Here is a 21,605-nt window from a genome sequence, read left to right as displayed (position 1 = left end):
TTGGCTGTATTCCATAAGCTTTGGTATGTTGTCTCATTTTTGTCATTCTCTTTAATGAAATTATTGTTCCTATGATTTGTTCTTTGACCCATTCATTCTTTAGGATTAGATTATTTAGTTTCTAATTAACTTTTAATATATCTTTCCATAGCCCTTTATCAACATATACTTTTTATTACATCATGATCTGAAAAGGGTACATTTAATATTTCTGACTCTATGCATTGAATTGTGAGGTTTTTATGCCCTAGTACATGGTCAGTTTTTGTATGGGTTCCATGTACTGCTGAGAAAAAGGCAAATTTCTCTCCCCATACAATTCTCTCCAGAAGTTTATCTAAAATTCTATTCACCTCCTTAATTTCCTTCTTTTTTATTTTGTGATTAGATTCATTTAGGTCTGAGAGGGGAAGGTTGAGCTCCCTCACTGGTATAGTTTTGCTGTCTCTTTCTTCCTGTAACTTACTTATCTTCTCTAAGAATTTGGATGCTTAGCCACTTGGTGCGTATATGGATAGTATTGATATTACTTCATTGTCTAAGGTTCCTTTTAGCAAGATGTAGTTTCCTTCCTCATCTCTTCTAATCAGTTTTATTTTTGCTTTTGCTTTGTCTGAGATCAGGATTGCTACTCATGCTTTTTTTTTTAATTTCAGAAAAGCAAAATAGATTTTGCTTCAGCCTTTTACCTACTCTGTGTGTGTCTCTGGGTTTCAAATGTATTTCTGGTTTTTAATCCATTCTGCTATTTGCTTTCATTTTATTGTTATATTATTATTATATGCTATGTTATATTTTATATTATATCATCATATCATATTATATTATTGTTTTATCCCTTTCACATGCACAGTTATGATTATTATGTATTTTGCTCCAACCTATTTTTCTCTCTTTTAATATTTTTCTCTCTCCTTTAATCCTGCCAATCCTCACCAGTGTTTTGCTTCTGACCTCTGCCTCCCCTAGTCTACCTTTACTTCTATCAGCAGCCCCACTTCTCTTTCCTTCCTTCCTTCCCCTCCTACTTCCCTATAGGATAAGATAATTTAAAAAAAAATTTTATGTTTATCTATTTTTAGTTTTCAATATTAATTTCCACAAAATTTTGAGTTCCAAATTTTCTCCCCATCTCTCCCCTTCCTCCACCCTATAATGCCTTGCATTCTGATTACCCAATTCCCTCAATATGCCCTCCCTTCTATCATACACTTCCCTTCCCTTATCCCCTTCTCTCTTTTCTTGTAGGGCAAGATAGGTTTCTATACTCCATTACCTGTATTTCTTATTTCCCAGTTGTATGCAAAAACAATTCTCAACATTCATTCCTAATACTTTGAATTGCAACTTCTCTCCCTTCCTCCCTCCCCACCCATCCCCACTGAGAAAGCAGGCAGTTCAATATAGGCTGCATAAGTGTAGTTTTGCAAAAGACTTCCATAATAGTCATGTTGTGTAAGACTAACTTTATTTCCCTTCATCCCATCCTGCCTCCCATTTCTTCTATTCTCTCTACCTTGTCCCTCCCCAAAAGTGTTTACTTCTGATTACTCCCTTCTCCTATTTGCCCTCCCTTCTATCATTCCCCTCCCCAACTTGTCCTCTTCTCCCCTACCCTTCTGTAGTACAAGGTATACTTTCATACCAAACTGAGTGAGCATGTCATTCCCTCAAGCCAAATGTGAAGAGAGTAAGCTTCCCTTTTCCCTTCTCACATCCTCCCTTTTCTTTTCCACTGAAGAAGCTTTTTCTTGCCTCCTTGATGTGTGATAATTTACCCCATTCCATTCTCCCTTTCTCTTCTCAATATAGTCTTCTCTCACCCTTCAATTTTATTTTATTTTTTTAGGTATCATCCTTATTCAACTCACCCTGTGTTCTCTGTTTATATGTGTATGTGTGTGTGTGTGTGTGTGTGTGTGTGTGTGTGTATGTATAATTCCTCCAACCACCCAAGTACTGAAAAAAGTCTCAAGAGTTACAAATATTATCTTTCCATGTAAGAATGTAAACAGTTCAACTTTAGAAAGTCCTTTATGTTTTCCCTTTCCTGTTTACCTTTTCATACTTCTCTTGATTCTTATGTTTGAAAGTCAGATTTTTCATTCAGTTCTGGTCTTTTCATCATGAATGCTTGAAAGTCCTCTATATCACTGAATGACTATTTTTTCCCCTGAAGTATTATACTCAGTTTTGCTAGGTAGGTGATTTTGGTTTCAAACCCAGTTCCTTTGATTTCTGGAATATCACATTCCAAGCCCTTTGATCTCTTAATGTAGAAGCTGCCAGATCCTGTGTCATCCTGATTGTATTTCCACAATACTTAAACTGTTTCTTTATGGCTGCTTGCAATATTTTCTCCTTGATCTGTGAGCTCTGGAATTTGGCTACAAAATTCCTAGGAGTTTCTCTTTTCAGATCTCTTTCAGGAGGTGACCTGTGAATTCTTCCAATTTTTATTTTGTCCTCTGGTTCTAGAATATCAGGGTAGTTTTCTTTGATAATTTCATGAAAGATGATGTCTAGGCTCTTTTTCTGATAATTATTTTCAGGTAGTCTCATAATTTTTACATTGTCTCTCCTAGATTTATTTTCCAGATCAGTTATTTTTCCAATGAGATATTTCACATTATCTTCTATTTTTTCATTCTTCTGGTTTTGTTTTGTAATTTCTTGGTTTCTGATAAAGTCATTAGCTTCCATCTGTTCCATTCTAATTTTTAAAGAACTATTTTCTTCAGTGAGCTTTTGAACCTCCTTTTCTATTTGGTTAATTCTGCTTTTTAAAGCATCTTCTCCTCATTGACTTTTTGGACCTCTTTTGTCAATTGAGTTGACCTATTTTAAAAGGTGTTATTTTCTTCAGCATTTTTTGGGTCTCCTTTAGCAAGCTGATGACTCACTTTTCATGATTTTCTTGCATCTCTCTCATTTCTTTTCCTAATTTTTCCTCTACCTCTCTTTTTTAAATTTTTTTTATTTTTTAATGTTTAACAATCACTGCCATACAATTGAGATTTTATCCCCCCCACACCTACCCTCCACTACCCCCCTCCCTCCCCACAACTGCATACAATTCTGTATAGGTTCTACATATACTTTCCTATTGAGTGTATTTTCACTATAGTCATGCTATGTAGTCAGACTAAAATAAATGAAAGAAATCATATAACAAATCAAAACATGATACACAAAAACTTACACATACACAAACCTGATCTGCTACATTTTGCAAATGACTTCCATATTTCTTTCTCTGAGTGTGGAAGGCATTTTGCCTTGAGAACCACCATTGGGATTTTTTTTTTTAAGAAGTTCTTGCATTATTACGAAATTCCAAGTCTACCAGAAAAAACTCTTGCACACTGTGGTCGTTGCTGTGCACAAAGTTCTCCTGGTTCTGCTCCTTTCACTCAGCATCAGGTCACATAAGTCCTTCCAGGCCTCTCTGAAGTCTTCTTGTTCATCATTTCTTATGGCACAATAGTACTCCATTACATTCATATACCATAATTTATTCAGCCATTCCCCAATTGATGGACATCCCCTTGACTTCCTCCTCTAACTCTCTTACTTGATTTTCAAAATCCTTTTTGAGCTCTTCCATGGCCTGAGACTATTGCATATTTATTTTGGAGGTTTTGCATGCAGAAGCCTTGACTTCCTCTGATGTTATGCTTTGTTCTTCTTTATCCTAAAGGATGAAAGGAAATACTTGTTCACCAAGAACGTAACCTTCTATAGTCTTATTTTTTCTCCCCCCCCCCTTTTTTTGCATTTTCCCAGTCAGTTACTTGACTTTTGAGACCTTTGTTGCGAGGAGGGTATACTCTAGTGACCTGTGAGTTCTCAGTTCTTCCAAGGTGGCACAATCAAGGGAGAGGTGTTTACTCCTCTCCTGACCTGTGCACTGGTCTGGGAGCAACCAAAAACTTTTCTGCCCAGAATCTGCAATTGAATTCCCTCTCCAGAGCCTTAACCAGCTCCACCACCAGTGCTCCTCCTCACCCCTGGATGGAGCTCTGGGCTGAGAATCATATCAGTGACTCAATTCCCCCAGGGTCTTTAGGGGTAGCTCTCCCAGGGCTGCCACTCAGGGTTAAGATTAGATCAGTCCTTCAATTCCCCCAGGGGCTCTAGGTGAAGGGTTCTGAAAATGGCAGCTGCTGGAGCCTTTCCACTGACCTTTGAAGTCATCTGTGACATTTGTGGGTTGAGGAATCTGGGAAATGCTGCTGGTGGCACCTGGAATCATGTTCTGGGTCCTGTCCCTACTGCTCCACGCTGGTCTGTGCTCGTGACTCTGGTCTGCACTCATCGTACTCAAGATAAAATTTTTCTACCCAACTGTGTATGTTATTCTCTCTTTGAGCCAAATCCAAAGAGAGTAAGGTTAAAACAATACTTACCCCTTCCCTTCTTCCCCTCCACTGTAATGGGTCTTTCATACCTCTTCATGTGATATAATATACCGCATTCTACCTCCCCCTCTCCTCTTCTCCTTTTTTTCACCACTTAATTTTTTTTTAATCATCACATCAAAGTCAATTGATACCCACAGCTTCTAAGTATACTTCTTCTAACTTCCTTAATGGAGACACAGTTCTTAAGTGTTACAAATATCATGTTCAAATGGAGGGATGTAAATAGTTTAACCTTATTGAATACCAAGTTTTTTTCTTCTCTTCTGTTTATCTTTTTATGTTTGAGTCTTGTATTTGAAAATCAAATTTTATGTTCAGCCCTAGTGTTTTCAACAGGAAAATTTGAAAGTTCTCTATTTCATTGAATATCCATCTTTTCTCCTGAAAATTTATGGTCAATTTTGTTGGCTAGGTGACTTCTTGGTTGAAATCCATGCTCTTTTGCCTTCCTGAATATCATATTCTAAGCCCTCCAATCCTTTAATGTATAAGCTGCTATAAAGTCCTGTGTAATCCTGACTGTGACTTCTTATATTTGGATTGTTTCTTTCTAGCTTCTTGCAGTATTTTTCTCCTTGACCTAATAGTTCTGGAATTTGGCTACAGTGTTCTTTGGAGTTTTCATTTTGGAATCTTTTTTAGGAGGCGATTGGTGGATTCTTTAAATTACTATTTTATCCTCTGGTTTTAGGATATCAGTGCAGTTTTCCTTGATAATTTATTGAAAGATGCCTTGGCCTTTGTTTTTGATCATGGCTTCCAGGTAGTTCAATAATTCTTAAATGATCTCTCTTGAATCTATTTTCTAGGTCAGTTGTTTTTCCAGTGAGGTGTTTTACATTTTCTTCTATTTTTTTCACTCTTTTGATTTTGTTTGACTGATTCTTGATGTCTCATAGAGTCATTAGCTTCCATTTGCCCAATTCTAATTTTTAAGGAATTATTTTCTTCACTTAGCTTTTGTACCTCCTTTTCCATTTGGCCAATTCTACTTTTAAAGTAGATGGTTTCTCCACTTTTTGTGCTTCCTTTTCCAGGCTGTGGACTCTTTTTTCATAATTCTCTTGCATAACTTTCATTCTTCCCTCATCAATTTTTTGTCTGTCTCTCTTACTTGATTTTTAAAATCCTTTTTGAGCCCCTCCAAGAGGACATTTTGGGCTTGCGACCAATTTCTATTTCCTTTTGATGCTTCACATTTTGACACTGTTGTCCTTTTCTGAGTTTGTGTTTTGATCTTCCCTGTTGTTGCAATAGCTTTCTATGGTCAAGGCTCTTTTTTGGTTTTTGATCATTTACAAAAGTCAAATTCTGCTCCTGGAGTAGAGGGGGTACTGCCCCAAGCTTCTTGCATTGTGTCCAGGGGCCTGGTCACTGACTTTCTGTGCTGGAGCCTCTGGCACTGGCAGTTTGGTCACTGTGCTAAGGTAGCCCAGCTTAGTTATGTCTGCTGTGCCCTAGGTTGTTGGGCTGGCAGTTTGCCTGCTGTTGGGACTGGAGGCATCACAGCTGGCCTGCTGTACCCCTGACTTGCTGAGTCAGAACCTCAGGGCCTTAGTTGGACACCACCTGCACTGGGCAGTGCTCCCCTTTTCCTCAAGTGACATTACACAATGTCAGGTGAAGATATGACATTAGGTATTCATTTCCTCCAAGGGGTCAACAATTATTTCATGAATTTTTGCAGATAACCAGAAATGCATATTTTTTTCATCACCAATGTTCTTCTAGTGATATTGTATGGCTATGTCATGGAATACTAGAGTTGACAAAGAAATAAGCCTCAGGAGATCACCCAAAAGGCAGTAAAGAGGTACAGAGTGGGACACAAATAGGCTACAAAACAGGAATTGCATGGGACAAATGGTAACATATATCTCTCATCAGAGAAATGTATGCCCAGAGAAGAAAATATGCCAGTAATGAAGCAAGAATGAAGAATAACTGATCAACGACCTGTAAACTATAATGGAAGTCATACAAGAAAATGTGAGAAAGGCTGCCATTGGGTGGAGCTCTTGTGGCGAATTCATGGGAGGACACTGACAAGAGTTACACAAAACAGGTAGCATGGATAAGGTGTCATATGCATTCTTGAAAATGCATACACATTTTTGAGATAACAAATCAACTGGAGTAACATTAGAGTGTAAGTTAACCAATCTGAATTATTCAGGTCAATATATACTCCTTCTATTTGAAGTTTCAAAATAATTTTTGAAAACTTTCTCCTTTCATGACTTTCTTTTGAAAGAGTTCTTAAAAACAAAGATTGAAGTGTTCATTAAGCATAGGAGCATATTCAAATATGTCAACATAAAAAGGATGACATATTGTTCCTCCAACCCTTGTGAACTCATCATGTTGTGCTGATTATCAGGCTGCTTGATGAATCCAGGGAAACTTGATACATTTTCAGTTCTCAGACTCATTTAAGCTGGATATTCTTCCCAATGATGTTGCCAACAACAGTTTAATGAAAATAAGGAGCTGTTATAGAATTACTCTAAGAGGTTAATGATGAAAAGAAATTGAAAACTTAGATAATAATAACCTTTGTGATGCAGAGAATGAGGTATTTGTGTCATTATATAATGTATAACATAAGATAGACTTTCCTCAATTAACATAAATTGCAGACTGTTTGAGTAAATTACTAATTCATTGTAAATGAGCTGGTTGTAGAACGGGTTACTTGACATTCTGTCATCTTGCACATGTTCAATTCTATTTTATTTTTGGTTAAGGACAAAATACATGAAATTTAATATTTTGAAAACAAATCTCAAAACAATTGACTAGATAGAGACTGCAATGGAAAGGTGTAATAACAGACATAAAAAAAGACTAGTGCTAGAAATAAATGAAAGTTATTTTAAGTTTTGTTTATCTGAAATGAGGTCATGCTCTTACAGTACATTGTTTCCATTAAAATTTCCCCTGCTCATTCAGACTCACAATTAAAAAAGAAAACAATTAACTTAATGGTTAATTAATGGTTCTCTGCCGGTAGGTTATAACGCAATAGCATGTTTAAATTTCATCATGTCTTTTCAATATCCAAAGAGCACATTGTAAATATCATACTTCCCCACAGCTTGTGAGGCAGGTAAGCTTTATATAAACAATTAATCAAGGAAAAATAAAGCCATATTCTTTGTGAGGAAAAAAAAGAGGGTCACATTTATCATTACTTCTTTCAATTTTGCCAATGTATTTCCTTCTTCAGATCCTCAAAGTCAAAAGTCTTCTAGAAAGGCAGGTCACACCTGGGCACCGAGCCTATGGATTTGGTCTTGCTCTAGGACAATGATGTCAAACTCTAATAGAAATGAATCCTTGTGCTGCATGTTAACTTAAGAAACCACAAATTAACATTATCTATGTTGTATTGTATTTTAAAATTTATTTTGCTAAGCACTCCCCAATTACATTTTAGTCTGGTTCAGAGCCATGTCCCAAGTTTGACACTTCTGATCTAGGTATGGTCTGAGTTCTTTCTATTCCAATCTTGTTCCCCTGTGGAGTATCAGAATCTCATCTTCTCCCCATCATTTTTACTAATTCTGCAAATTATAGTTGACTTGAAAATTTTGACTTAGAAATTTCACAGAATTGTGAATTCTTTTCTTTATTAAACAATTGTTTTATGTCACCTATATTTCCCAATATATCTTTTTTCCGTCTCCCAGAAAGTCATCTATTGCGACAATAAATATGTAGTGGGGGGTGATCAAGAGAACCCTGAACAATTAAGTCTCCCTAATATAAAGGAGAGGTAACAGAAAAAATGCATACAAGGATGCATTAAGATTGTGAATTGTAATAGAAGTCATACAAGAAAATGTGACAAAGGCTGTCATTGGGTGGACCTTTTGTGGTGAATTCATGGGAGGACAGTGACAAGAGTTACACAAAATGGGCAGCATGAATAGGGTGTCATTTGCATAGACTGCATAAGAAAGATTGAATAACTTTGAACCCATGTCCCATAATTCCAAATCCAACACTCTTTCACTAAATAACTCTACCTTCATCCAATTATGATTTCCAAATAATTATTAAACATCACTGGCATTGGTTATAAATTGGTTACAGAACTTAGATCTGGGTAGGGTCACATGCTCTTAAACTTTGCACTGAAAACAATACTACTGAGTCATTAAAATATCTTGAATCATGGTCATTTCATGTATCTTTCTGACTGAGGATATCTGAAGGCAGTAATAACGACACACAATATGGAACTACTCGTTCATTTATGAGACAAACATTTATTAAACATCTACTATATGTATGACATACAAAAATACAAATTCAATATGAAAATAGCCCTTCCCTGCTAGGAATTTACACTGTATTCAGGATAATTGAGGGCAGATATATATAATTTAAGGGGAGAGATAGCACTAACAAGTGGGTTATTAGAAAAGGCTCTGCCTTAGGAGGTCAAACATGAGCTGAGATATAAAGATAGTTAGAGATCCTGTAATGCCAATGAGATTAAAATTCTTCCCCACCCATTAATGGGCCTCCCTTTAAGGGGAGTTTGATTGGGGGAATTTTGTAGGAAGGCCCACACTTTTTGTTAATAAGGCACTGGTTTTTAAGGGTTGTGATGCCCTCTGGCTGTGAAAAGTGTATATATATACTCTGAGGTGAGGTTTTGTTTTGGGGCTTACTCACTGGAAGTGTTTGTTTGGTCAGATGAGACTCTGGGCAGCTGCTAAGGAGCCCCCCCACCCCAACTTTGAAAACTCAGATGTTTGTGCTTCTCTCTCTGGTAACTATGTATATATGGTCACACAATTATCTGTCTGTTGATCTGTGATGTATATATTGCTTACTATCAGACAGTTAGAAGCCCTGTCTGTTGATCTTTATTTGTTTGTATTTTCTCTGAAGTTCAGGGTGCTGACTTTTTTCCCTGAACTAAGTGAATGATAGATGTGCTTGAGTAAAGTGATTGTTGACCCCTCAAAAGTTGCTTTCCTTTTAGAAAAGCAGATCTAAGAACCTGTACAGTAGGCCCTCCTATATATGTAGGGATGCTTGCTTTTACAGATGCTAAGAGGTGAATATAGGGAGGAAATTCATTCTTGGCATGGGGTTATAGTAGGCGATAGGACATGAACTTACAAATTCTGAGGACATCTACCAAGGAGGCCAGTTTGGCTGAAAAGTTGAGTATAGTAAGTAAATCTGGAAAGGTAGGTTAAAGACATATTATGGAGATCTTTAAATGCCACAAAAGAGGAGTTTATATTTTATCTATAGCTTGTCCTATAGTCAATAAGAGCCACTGGACTTCTGAGCACAGGAATAATATAGCCAGATATTGTTCCTTAAGAAAATAATTGGGCATCTTATAGAGTTTAGATTAGAGAAAGATGTAAAGTCTAGAGACCAATTATGAAGCAATTTCAATAATCCAAGTAAAAGTTGATAAGGCCTCGAACAAGGCTGATGGCTATATAAGTGGAGTGATAAGGATGGATATGACAGGTTGTGATGGTAGAATCTACAAATCTCAGAAATTGATTGGATATGGGGGTTGAAAAAAGAAACAGTAAAGGATGACTCTGAGCTTGTGAACTTAAGTAGCTAGAAGCATGGTAGTATTTTCAACAGAATTAGAGGTTTACAGAGAGAGATAATGAGTACTGTTTTACGTATGTTGAGTCTCCAGGAATCATCATATAGATGTTTATCCTGGGATTCAGGAGAGAGGTTAAGGCTAAATAAATAGTTTTACAGAGCTGACTGGATAGAGACAATAATAGAAACAATAATTGAATCCATTGGAGTTGATGAGATTATAAAGATTTTCAAGAAAAGAGAGGTTAAGGTTTGGGAGATATTCTTAGGGGGAAGGAAGGAAGGAAGGAAGGAAGGAAGGAAGGAAGGAAGGAAGGAAGGAAGGAAGGAAGGAAGGAAGGAAGAATTTATGAAGTGCCTACCAGGTACTATGCTAAGTATTTTACAACTATTATCTCATTTGACCCTTACAACATCCCTAGGAGGTAGGTATTACTATTGTCCCCATTTTATAGTTGAGGAGAATGAGGCAGATAAAAGATATGAGACTTGCCAGGGTTCACACAGTAAGTATCTGAGTCTAGTTTGAACTTGTCTTCTTGACTCCAAGTCCAGAACTCTATCCACTCTTGTCACCTAGCTACCTCTAGGTGTGGTAGATGGATAATGATCCAGCAAAGAGACTAAGTTAAGTGGAAGGATAATCAGGAGAGAGCAGCATCAGACAAGGGATGATAGAATAATCAGGAAGAGAGGGGTGGTTAGCAGTATCAAAAGCTGCAGAAAAGTCAGGGAAGTTTAATACTGTGTAAAGGTCATCTCATTTAGCAGTGGAGATCATAGGTAACCTTGGAGAAAGCAGTTTCAGTCAGGTGATTGGGAGAGAAGCCAGATTTTAAGGTTTTGTAAAGTGAGCAGGAGGTGGAATAGTGGAGATAAGTATAGACACCTTTATTTTTAATTTGGCTGTCAAAGGTGGAAAAGATAGAACATCATCAGCTGTGGGATTGCAGATTCAAGTTAAGGTATTTTAAGGAAAGAAAAGAGTCAAGAGTGTTTGGAAGCATGCTAGTAGAAAGGAAGAGATTGAAGACGAGCACTGTAGAGAGGGCATGATTAAGGAAACAAGTTCCAGTGGAATATAGGAGGAGAAGGGATGGAGGGTACAAATAGAGACATTTTCAATGTCATTTCTTCCACAAAGACTGGATCAAAGGAAGAAAGAATGGGACGAGACATAGAAAACTCTGAGCTGAGGATTAGGTGAGAAAAGGAAGCTTATATTGTATGACTTTCATTTTCTCAGTCTAACATAGAACCACAACTTCACTGAGCCCATAGGAACTGGGAACCTTTCCCTTTGTGGTCCTGCATCCAGTCCTTGTGGTTTGTAGACTGGATTCACTCCTAACAATATGACCTCTATGTAGGGGAATTAAGTTTCTCATTCTGGAATTCATTTGTTCATTAACAAACTCCCATCTAGGTCAGTTCCCATACCACTGAAGCATGCATTTCTCTGTCTCTTGGATAAATGTCTTAACATTCATGGTGTGTAGCCTAGTATATAGTTGTATTGCACTACTCCCCCATTTGTAAATTTCTGTAAATCAGAAACAATTCAACTTCTCAGTCAATATATTTATTAGAGTTTATCATTCTCTTAATGAGGACAAGACTTCCAGGACCACTGGATGTAAAAATATCTCCAAAACATTTGATGAAGATGTCCAGATCTTAGAGCTGGATGGTACCAAGGACAGAGTGCCAGGCCTGGAATCAATAAGACCTGCATTCAAATCCAGCCTCAGACATTTACTAATCACATGACTATGGACCAGTCATTTAATCTCTGTCTGCTTTGATTTCTTCAACTATAAAATGGAGAAAATAATATCACCTACCTCTCAGAGTTATTGTGAAGATCAAATGTGAGAACATTTGTAAAGCACATAATACATTGACTGGCACATAGTTTCCTTTCTTCATTCCTTACAGGTTCATCTGGACTTCTTACAACAGTTTTGGTATAGCCTTAAATTGAGAAAGTGAGTTACCCTTTTCCAGTCTTCAGGAATTCAGTCTTTGTTTTGTTTTCCATATAATGAGCTGGTTTTGTTTCTGGCAATGGAGAATAGCTGTTTTTTGTTCTGTTTTGTAAACCATTTTCTTACTTTCAATTTCAAGAAGCCTCCATTTTACTACGGGGGAATCAAATAAATAACTCCTCCATCTCCTAGGTCCCTTTGATGGTCTTTCTTGTTTTCTGAGTTTTGTTTTGCCTAGTTTGTCCTTAGAGTTGTTGGAATCTACTCTCTTACTTTAAGTCACAATTTGCCTTCAAGGAACTTTCCATCCATTGGTTTGAGTTCTGTCCTTTAGGACTAAGCAGAATAACTCTAATCTCTTTTCCACATAACATCCCTTCACATGTTTGAAGCCAGCCATCATAGTCCTGTGAAGCTTTTTTTTCCAGGCTAAATATACTTAGTTCTTCCTGATGGCCCTCCTATGCCTTGGTCTGGAGCTGTCCATCTTGTCTCAAATGTAATGCCCAGAACCAAACACAGTCTTTCAAATGTGTATTGTCTTGATCATAAGAAAGTATATAGTGACAATATGATCTATCTTACTCTAGTCACTTTAATTTTATAGTACCCATACTTTTTGTTTCTTCTGTAGGTGTGGGAATATCTATGTCTTTATGATGATAAGTGCCTTTGTTTACTGATCCCTGGAGAAGAATTAAAAGGTTTGGACAGGAAGGTATGTCATAGTAAGTAACAAGAACACTGAATTTGGAGTCATTGGGGCTGGGTTCAAAATCTGATCTTATTATCTGTGTGACTTTAGGGAAGTCAATTTCTCTGGGCCTTTGTTTCCTTATTTGTAACACAAGAGATTTGAACTAGATACTTTCTAGAGACCTTTCCAGTTCTAAATTCTATCTGGGAAAAACAATGTAAATTTTACAGGCAATAAATCCAGAATCCAGGCTTTGCAAACTAGTTACTTTGGAAATATCTTTGCAAAAATTGAATTTTTTATGGTATTTATGGTATTGAATTATTTATGGTAGCAACTGGGAGCATGTCAAAAATGTTACACTTCAGGAGGTGATCAAATTTCTAGTTGCATTCTCCTGGAAGAACTTCAGTTTCCTAGGAAATGTGTTTTTCCTTGTGGCTTGTGGCTTTCAAACCTCTGTTGACACAAACTTTTAGAAAAACATTTTGCAAAGCAACTTGCTGTATTGTGCATAACAGTTCTCATCCACTGTTTCCACTCACATGAATTTCCAGAGTTTCACTACCTCTCCTTGAGATGAGATGTTATACCTAACTAAGTTCAACTTGTATGGTGGAATTATGGAAAGAACCCAGGAGTCCTAATACTCTAGCTTGCTATAGATCCAATCGATTTGATTCCTTGCCAAACATTCTTAGTGAGTTTATTCCCTTAGATATTTGGAATGAATAGCTTGAATTCACTCCAGGAATGACTATTCAATGATTTTCTTCTTTGAATAGGACAAAAAATATTAGTTTCGATATAGTTGGCTGTCTTTGCTTCTATTAAAGGTTTATTTTCACTCCTCATTGAGGTGTAGAGGTGTACTCTGACTTTTCTAAAAGCTACACCATCATAACACAAGCTCTAACAGGTTCTGAGCTGTGAAAGCATTAAGTCCCATGGCTAGAGTGATTGACTTGGAGGGTCTTCCACAGACCAACCTAGCTAAATTCACAAGTTGGCTTTTAAGTGACCTTTTTTTGTGTGTGTCTCTTTCAGCTTTTGAAACTAGCTACCAAGGTAGAGAGGATACCATTCTGCATTGGTAGAGGGAGTGCTCACACCAACAAAATAAAATATCTTTTGAAGTATTCAAGTAGTAGGCTTTTGTATTCAAAATTTAAGTGTTTCACTAGGAACAAAGAGGCAACATGGCATAGCTGATAGATGGCTGGCCTTAGAGTCTGAAATGAATGAATGAAAATTATGCTAGTCACTGGACATACAAATACAAAAAGGAGCCATTCTCTGCCTTGAGAAAAGTAATATTCTATTAGGGGAGGGAGTTAACACATGGGGTGGGAAGGCAAGGGAATCCTGATCCAGGGAGTCACAAGGATGAAGAGCACAGCATAAGTTGCTATTGTCACTAACTCATTCCAGAAGGATGATAGTATAATCAGTTCTACTATAAAACTGGTTTTGAAAACATGGCTTTGTTTCAGTACAATTGATACAGTAAGTAAGGCACAACTTGAACATAACAGGAATTTTGCATTTAGGATTATGCCTGATTTCATTTCAAGAGAGACAAGAGGACAATGAACCACACTCATCCAAATCTGATGCAGGATTTGAACACAGATCTTCCCAGCTCCTAATCTAGCATTTTGTCTGTCACTATAATAGTAGTTACTGCCCATCTGCTTCTTCTCAATCTTTTTTTCCTAGATCTTCATCTGAGTCACATCTACTAAGCTTGTGTGTCTCTCAGGGCTCTGTCCTGAGTCCTCTTCTATTCTCCCTCCATTGTGTTTCACTTAGTGATCTCATCATCTCCCATCAATTAAATCATTATTTCTATGCTGATGATTCTCAGATCAGATTATCCAGTTCTAATCTCTCTTGACCTCTATTCTCACATCTTCAATTGCCTATTAGACATCATAATCTGAATATAGTGTAGATATCTTAAACTCACCATATCCAAACCCTGTAAACTTTCCTCTCTTCTTAACTTCCCTATTAATGATGAGGGCACTGCCATCCTCTACATCACATAGGATCATAACCTAGGAGTCATCCTTACCTCCTCATTCTCTCTTACCACCCATATCCAATGTGTTGCCAAGTCCCATCATTTCTACCTTCATAACAAAATAAGCCTTTCAAGTATGCCTCATTTTCTCCTCTGACACCATCAGCCTGATGAAGACCATCACCACCTCATGCCTGGACTACTGAAATAAACCTGCTGGTTTGTCTCCCTGCCTCAACATTTGCTCTATTACAATCTATCCATCTGCCACTCCCTGTCAAATTGATCTTCCCTAAACCACAGGTATCATCACCATGTCACCCTCCTATTCAGTCCACTCCAATAGATCATTATCACCTGCAGGAACAAACATAAAATTCATTATTAAGTTTTAAAGCCCTTCACCACCTGGACTCTTCCTACCTTTCTGGTACTCTGCTGCCCTACATGTAGTTTGGGAGACAGTTGCATCGTCCTTCATGGTGGTCTTCATATATGATAACCTGTCTCTCAACTCTGGGCATTTTCACCATCTGCTCCTCCTGCCTGGAATTTTCTCCATCTTCATCACTACCTCCTGGCTTCCTTCAAGTCTTAGATAAAATCTCATTTTCTAAAAGAAGTCTTTTCTGATTTCTCTTAATGCTAGTACCTTCTCTCTATTGATTTTCTCCAATTTATATTGTATATGTTATATTTACACATAGTTGTTTACCATTTGACTTTCTTTGTATCTCCAGGGCTTAGCACTATAATTGGTATATTTGTTGTTGTAGAGTCATTTTTAATTGCGATTGATTCTTTGTGGCCCCATTAAGGATTTTTCTCGGCAAAGATACTGGAATGCTTTGCCATTTCCTTCTCCAGCTCATTTTATAGATGAGGAAACTGAGGCAAACAGGATTAAGTGACTTGCCCAGGGTCAGACAGCTAGTAAATGTCTGAGGCCAGATTTTAGTTTAGAAAGATGAGTCTTCCTGATTCCAGGCCCAGCACTATATCCACTGTGCCTCCTAACACCCTAACGGAATGATACAGGAATTCTAAAACTAAATACAGTATATTTTGCTTTCAGATTTCAAATAGTAAATGCAATCTAAACTATAATGCCTGTATGTATATTTTTCTTTTAGGTCCTGAATAAGTTGAGATAAGAAACTAAATGTGGAGATTTTCCCAGTGTTCACATTCTGGGTGTGTCAGAATAGTTGATCTGCATGAAATATTATATGTGATTGATTCTATGCTTTAGACTGTAATCAAGTATGGAACCTGCAGCCTTGAGGCCACATGCGGCCTTCTAGATCCTTAAGTTCAGTTTTTTGACTGAATCCAAATTTTACAGAACAAATTCTTTTCTCAAGGCTGCAGGTTCCCCACCCCTGCAAAATCAAGCCAAGAGGAACCTGGGTGAGAGCAGGAGGAGACAGGATACAGAGGGATGCTGGACAATGATGCTAATCTACCTGTCTTTCTTCCTTGTATCTTCCAGAACTCTTACATATTGGAAAACTTCCTGTATTACCTGTAGCAACAGCATCAATGTCTTATTTTACAGGTAAGGAAACTGAGACCCAGAGAGATGAAGTGACTTGGCTAAGGTAACATAGGATGTTGGTGGAAAAGCTAATCCTTTAATCCATGGGCTAGTAAATGTTCAATAAATGGCCCTCCAAGGAAAAAACATTACCCATGACACACTTCTAAGTTTAATCTGTATTATTAGCATTTTATTAAGTCTAGACAATCAACAAAGTAGTAAATCAAGCCCTGATTTGTACTGCTTGCCATGTAAATGCTCATACTGAAAATTTAACAATTAGCTCAAACCAGTATGAGCTGACTCCAGGACAACAATGAATTCAGGTCTCCTTGCCCTGTAGATTGGTGTTCTTTCCACTACACAGGCTGCCCACTTATACCCCATTACCCAATGACCTTAAAATTATCCACACTTTCCACCTGATATTTGCTTTAAGCATTGGGTGGAATCTGGCAAATTCTGGGTTAAAGAAATCCAAAGGTATCCTTTGATTCTTGGATTCATTTCTACAATGGGGGAGGAGGGAGCTTAAATATTTTACTTAATGGAGAACCCATGGATCACAGAACTTTGTTCTTAAAGATGTGCATCCCCCATCTCTCCCACTCTTTCATCAATGAAGTTAAAAATGTGTTTAAAATTTTTTCCATCTGGAATATCTTCATGGGGTTATTGAAAGAGCAAAACATGTTGTAAAGAATGGTTAGACCAGTAAAGAAACAAAAGGAAACATTAAGCATATGAGTGATAAATCAGCAATTCTGATTTATCCTCTGTTACCTAAGAAGGAAAATGTGCCTGTTTTAAGTGGACAATGAATTACATATGAAAGCCAGAAAGCTGCTTTAAATAAAGTGGCAAATATCTATGCTTTAAGAGTCTTAGGTTGCATGAGATAATGGATAGCGTACTGGATTTAAAGGCAGGAAGACCTGAGTTCAGGTCCTGCCTCTGAAGATAGCAGCTTAGGCAACTCATTTAACCACTTCAGCAACTCTGGAAAATTATGTATTGGGGAAGAGCAAAGAAACCACATTTCCAGGACCAAAATTTTTTTAAAAATCCATGTCACAGGTTTACTGTGAGGTTCAAATGAAATCATGTACATAAAAAATTTTTGGAAACTTTAAGCATTATATAAATGTTGGTTATTATTCAATACATTCCCTAACATTTAATAGAATCAACATTAGAATGAGTCAGATATCTTTAGTACTTATTTAGAACAAGTATTCACCCATAAGAAATACATATATATATTACACACACACACACACACACACACACACACACACACACACACACATATATAAACATTCTGGGAATTTGTTTTGGTTGATTATGCATATTTGTTACAAGGGTTTCTTTTTCTTTTTCCTTTTAATTATGGGAAGGAGAAGGTGGCTAGAGATGAGGGTACTCCTCCCTGCTAAAATGAAAAGAGAACAGAAAGGATCCAAAAGGAATCACATATAAGGACAATTTTGAAAGTTATATGTTGAACTTATTAAATACCTAAAAAGAAGAGCAAACTTTACTTTATGTACATTTGCATTTTCACATATAAGCCTTTCTTCTACAATGTATGTGGAAAAGCTCATCTCGTTTGGTGATCATTAAGTTTGTGATTTTTTTTTTTGAAAAGGGGGAAAAAGAAGTAAATGAAAGCATCATGCTGCTTACTTAGTTTCCAAAGAGAGGTATGACAAAATGATATGTATTCTTTTGAAGGAGTAAAGAATTTTATGCATGCAGGCATTTTATTCCTAGAAAATACATGTCTGCAATCTGGTGTTGTTAATCTCCTAATCACATGTGAAATTATGAAGTTCAGTTCAAGGAATTTATTATCATTGATCCAAATGCATTTTTAAAATTTATATATTATGCTAATGGAGTATAATGGAGTATATCTGATTTAAAAAATGATGACACCTTGGTTCAAGAGTTCCTATTTACTAGCAGCAATTTTAGAGAGAATAGAGCTGTCCAAAAGTTAAGATGCTGGATAGAACATTCCACTATCTGGGGAGACTGTGACTTCCTCATCACTGGGAATCTTCGAGTAGAAGCTGGATAAAGGACCATTTGTCTTGGGTATTGTAGAGGGGATCAATTTTCAAATAAGGATTGGAATGGATAGTTTTTACAGCCTTCTAAATCTGAGGTTCTGTGATTCTGTGAGTATGACTATGATAGAGTTGGAAGTAAAATGGAGAAGAACTGCTGTTATTCATGAAAATTGGCAAGAACAGGCAGGAAGGTCATGCCCAGAAATAGAGAAGGACAGGGGTTCCTTTCCACTTAATTACAGGTACAGAATTTGGGAAGGTAGCAAGAGAGTGAGAGAGATATGGAATTGCTTTGAGGAAGCAAAGAAGATAGGTCATGTGGACAGAGAGAAGAACTAAAGGATTCCAAGGTGGGATGGTGAAACCTAGACAGAAAACATGAAAATATTAGGGGAAAGGAAATATTTTTTGTTCCAACATATGGAAAACTGAGTGGGGATGCAGATGGGAGGTGGGTAACTTCTTCCAGTACAGGTCACAACTCATCTATGACAACACAGATGAGGCTTAGAGAATTGCCTGAGACACACAGAGATTAAGTGATGTGTTCATGGTGTGTCCAGTTGGTAAGGGTCAGAGGCAGGATTTGAATTCAGGTCTTCTTCACTCTAACTCTAACACTCTATTGGCTCTTCCACACTGCTTCATGCTGCTCATACTTTAGTGAAATATTTTAGGCATAAAGAAAAGACTACCCCCTCTAATAATTTGTCTTCCCAAATTGGTGTTGAAAGTACTAAATGGATTCCTATTACAATGTGAGCTCCTTGAGGACAGGGAATGTTTTTATTTTATCTTTAGATCCTCAGCATTTAGTACGGTGTAAGCTCTACTAATTGCTTAGGGAAGAAAAGGAAAAGATGGAAAGGGGAGGGAATACAAATTTATTAAGCATCTTTTATGTGCTAAGCATTGTGCTATGCTCTTTACAACTATTTTCTCATTTGACCCTCACAACAAGCCTGTGAAGTAGGTGTTATTATTATCCTCATTTTACAGTTGAGGAAACTGAGACAGATAGAGATTGTGACTTATCCAGGATCACACACCTTGTTAAGTGTCTGAGGCAAAATGTGAATTTGGATCTTTCTGACTCTGGGCCCAGGAGTCTATCCACTCAATCAGTTTGTGAAAATTTAGTTCCAGCTTCAAAATTATGACTCTCTGGAAAACAATGCTGCCACATAGACCTTGTGCTAAGTGTACAAAATTGACAGTGCACTTAGCTTTCAGACAGAAAATCATAAGAAGTGAGAAGTATTGATTGGAGCTAATAGGAGGCAGCTAGTGGATAAAACACTGGGCCTAGAGTCAGAAAACCCTCAGTTCAAATCTAGGTTCAAACCCTTCCTAGCTCCTCAATGACTCTGGGCAAATCACTTAATCTCCATTTGTCTCAGTTTCCTCATCTGTACAATGGGGTTTATTATAGCACCTAGCTCCCAGGGTTGTTGTGAGGATTAAATGAGATAATATTTGTAAAGCACTTAGGACAGTGCTTAGCACATAGTAAGATGCTTTATAAATGTCAGCTATTATTAATTATTGGAGTGATCCCTCAAAGTTATCATGTATAATAAAACATAAAAGAATTGCAACATAGTATTTTACTCATTATTGGGAAGAGGAGAGGAAAAAGTCAGCACTAGTTTACTCAGTAAATCTAAGAGATCTAGGGTTGAAAGGGAAAATGGTACTGAGAAGGCTACAAAATAAGAATGGAAAATCTCATTTTGATGATTACCTACAATACCTTCTGGGACAGACAAGTAGTTTTTGTTGCTGTTTAGTCATCGTTAGACTCTTTTTGATGGTATTTTTTGGGTGTTTCTTGGCAAAGACACTGGAATGCTTTACCATTTCCTTCTCTAGCTCATTATACAAATGAGGAAACGAGGCAAACAGCGTTGAGTGATTTGCCCAGGATCACACAGCTAGTAAGAGTCTGAGGCTGGATTTAAACTCCTGACTCCAGGCCTGGCACTCTATCCACTGCACAACCTAGCTGCCCTGGGCACATTGTATAAAGGCATATTTCAGGATCCATAGGTAGTACAAAATGTATGTGGGTTCAGGTGATTTATGTATCTTCATTAAAAAGCACTGGTAATGCTCATTTAAAATTAATAAATGAAAGTGGTAGTAGGGTAGTATTGAATATCAACAAGATTTACTTCTATGAGAAAATATATAAAACAGAAGTATGGGATGGAAAGGGAGGGGAGGTATAGTGGAAAATAATTGAATCAAGATCAGTGAAAGGAGATACAGAAGCCATACTGTAGCAGATGTATATTATAGATCACTTGTCTAGGAGGGAAAAATAGATTAAGAATTCAAGAAGAGACTAAAACCTACATCAGCCTGGAATCAGGCTGCAGGACAAGTTTGGCCTTTGTCTTTGTCTCAGGGCTTTCTGGAGTACTTTGGAGGTTATTCCAGATCAGACTTACTAGCTGACTACCAGCTCCTGAGTATTTTGTCTGACTCCTCTCAGTTATACCTTCACCTAATTTGGCCTGATGTGAGTCAGGACTCTTGGGCCTCATAGCACACAGTATCACTGGCTATAAGGTTGGACAGAGAGGGAGGGCCTTGAACAATCTAATAACCTATTTCCCTCCAATAGACTTTTCTCCAGCCATTAATAATTTGTTTAAAATTATTCCTCAATAGTTAGCAAACTCACACTGTGCTATACTCTTCTCCATCCCACTGATTCTGAACTCCTGGCTATCATTGTATCAACCCTATTTCCCAAACCTCCCCACTGCCTACTCTCCTACTCACATTCCACTCAAGACTACTCCCTCCTACCAATATCTCACTCTAGATTTACCCCCCCCCCCCCCCCTTCCACAGTTTAATCGTGCTCTTCTGCTGGACACTCTCTTCACTAAGTTTTTACGACAATGATCTCTCCTGCTTCTCCTCCTACCTTGGAGGCGGGACTGTTTTTCTTTCTTTGTATTCTCTGTACCAAGGACAGTGCCTGGTATGGAGAAAGTGCTTAACTGATCGATGTTTTGGAGGAAGAAATAATATGATTCGGCAGCTGATGGATTTGTAGGGTTGAGCTGAAGATAATATCAGTTATAAACCTGGGAGAGTAGAAGAATAGGATTGTCCCCAACTGAAATAGGGAAGCTTGGTAAAGAGATAAGTTTAGATAATGAGTTTTGTTTAAACCTGCTGTTCTCTAGGACATCCAGGTTGAAACGTCTAGTAGGCATTTGCTAAAGTAGATAGATTGGATT

At 37.4% G+C, this 21,605-nt stretch overlaps 1 long non-coding RNA gene across 1 annotated transcript in view; it reads right to left on the bottom strand.

Moving 5' to 3' along the window:
• Window positions 1–3,065: 3,065 nt before the first annotated feature.
• Window positions 3,066–21,605, bottom strand: part of LOC140505715 (uncharacterized) — a 55,398-nt gene continuing 36,858 nt past the window's right edge. Inside the window, exon 4 of the long non-coding RNA XR_011967629.1 lies at window positions 3,066–3,694. This is a non-coding gene — a long non-coding RNA (uncharacterized lncRNA). The remainder of the gene's footprint in view (window positions 3,695–21,605) is intronic.

This window comes from Notamacropus eugenii, chromosome 5 (genome assembly GCF_028372415.1).
Source record: "Notamacropus eugenii isolate mMacEug1 chromosome 5, mMacEug1.pri_v2, whole genome shotgun sequence".
Lineage (NCBI taxonomy): Eukaryota > Metazoa > Chordata > Mammalia > Diprotodontia > Macropodidae > Notamacropus > Notamacropus eugenii.
This window is presented reverse-complemented; position numbering and strand designations above follow the sequence as displayed.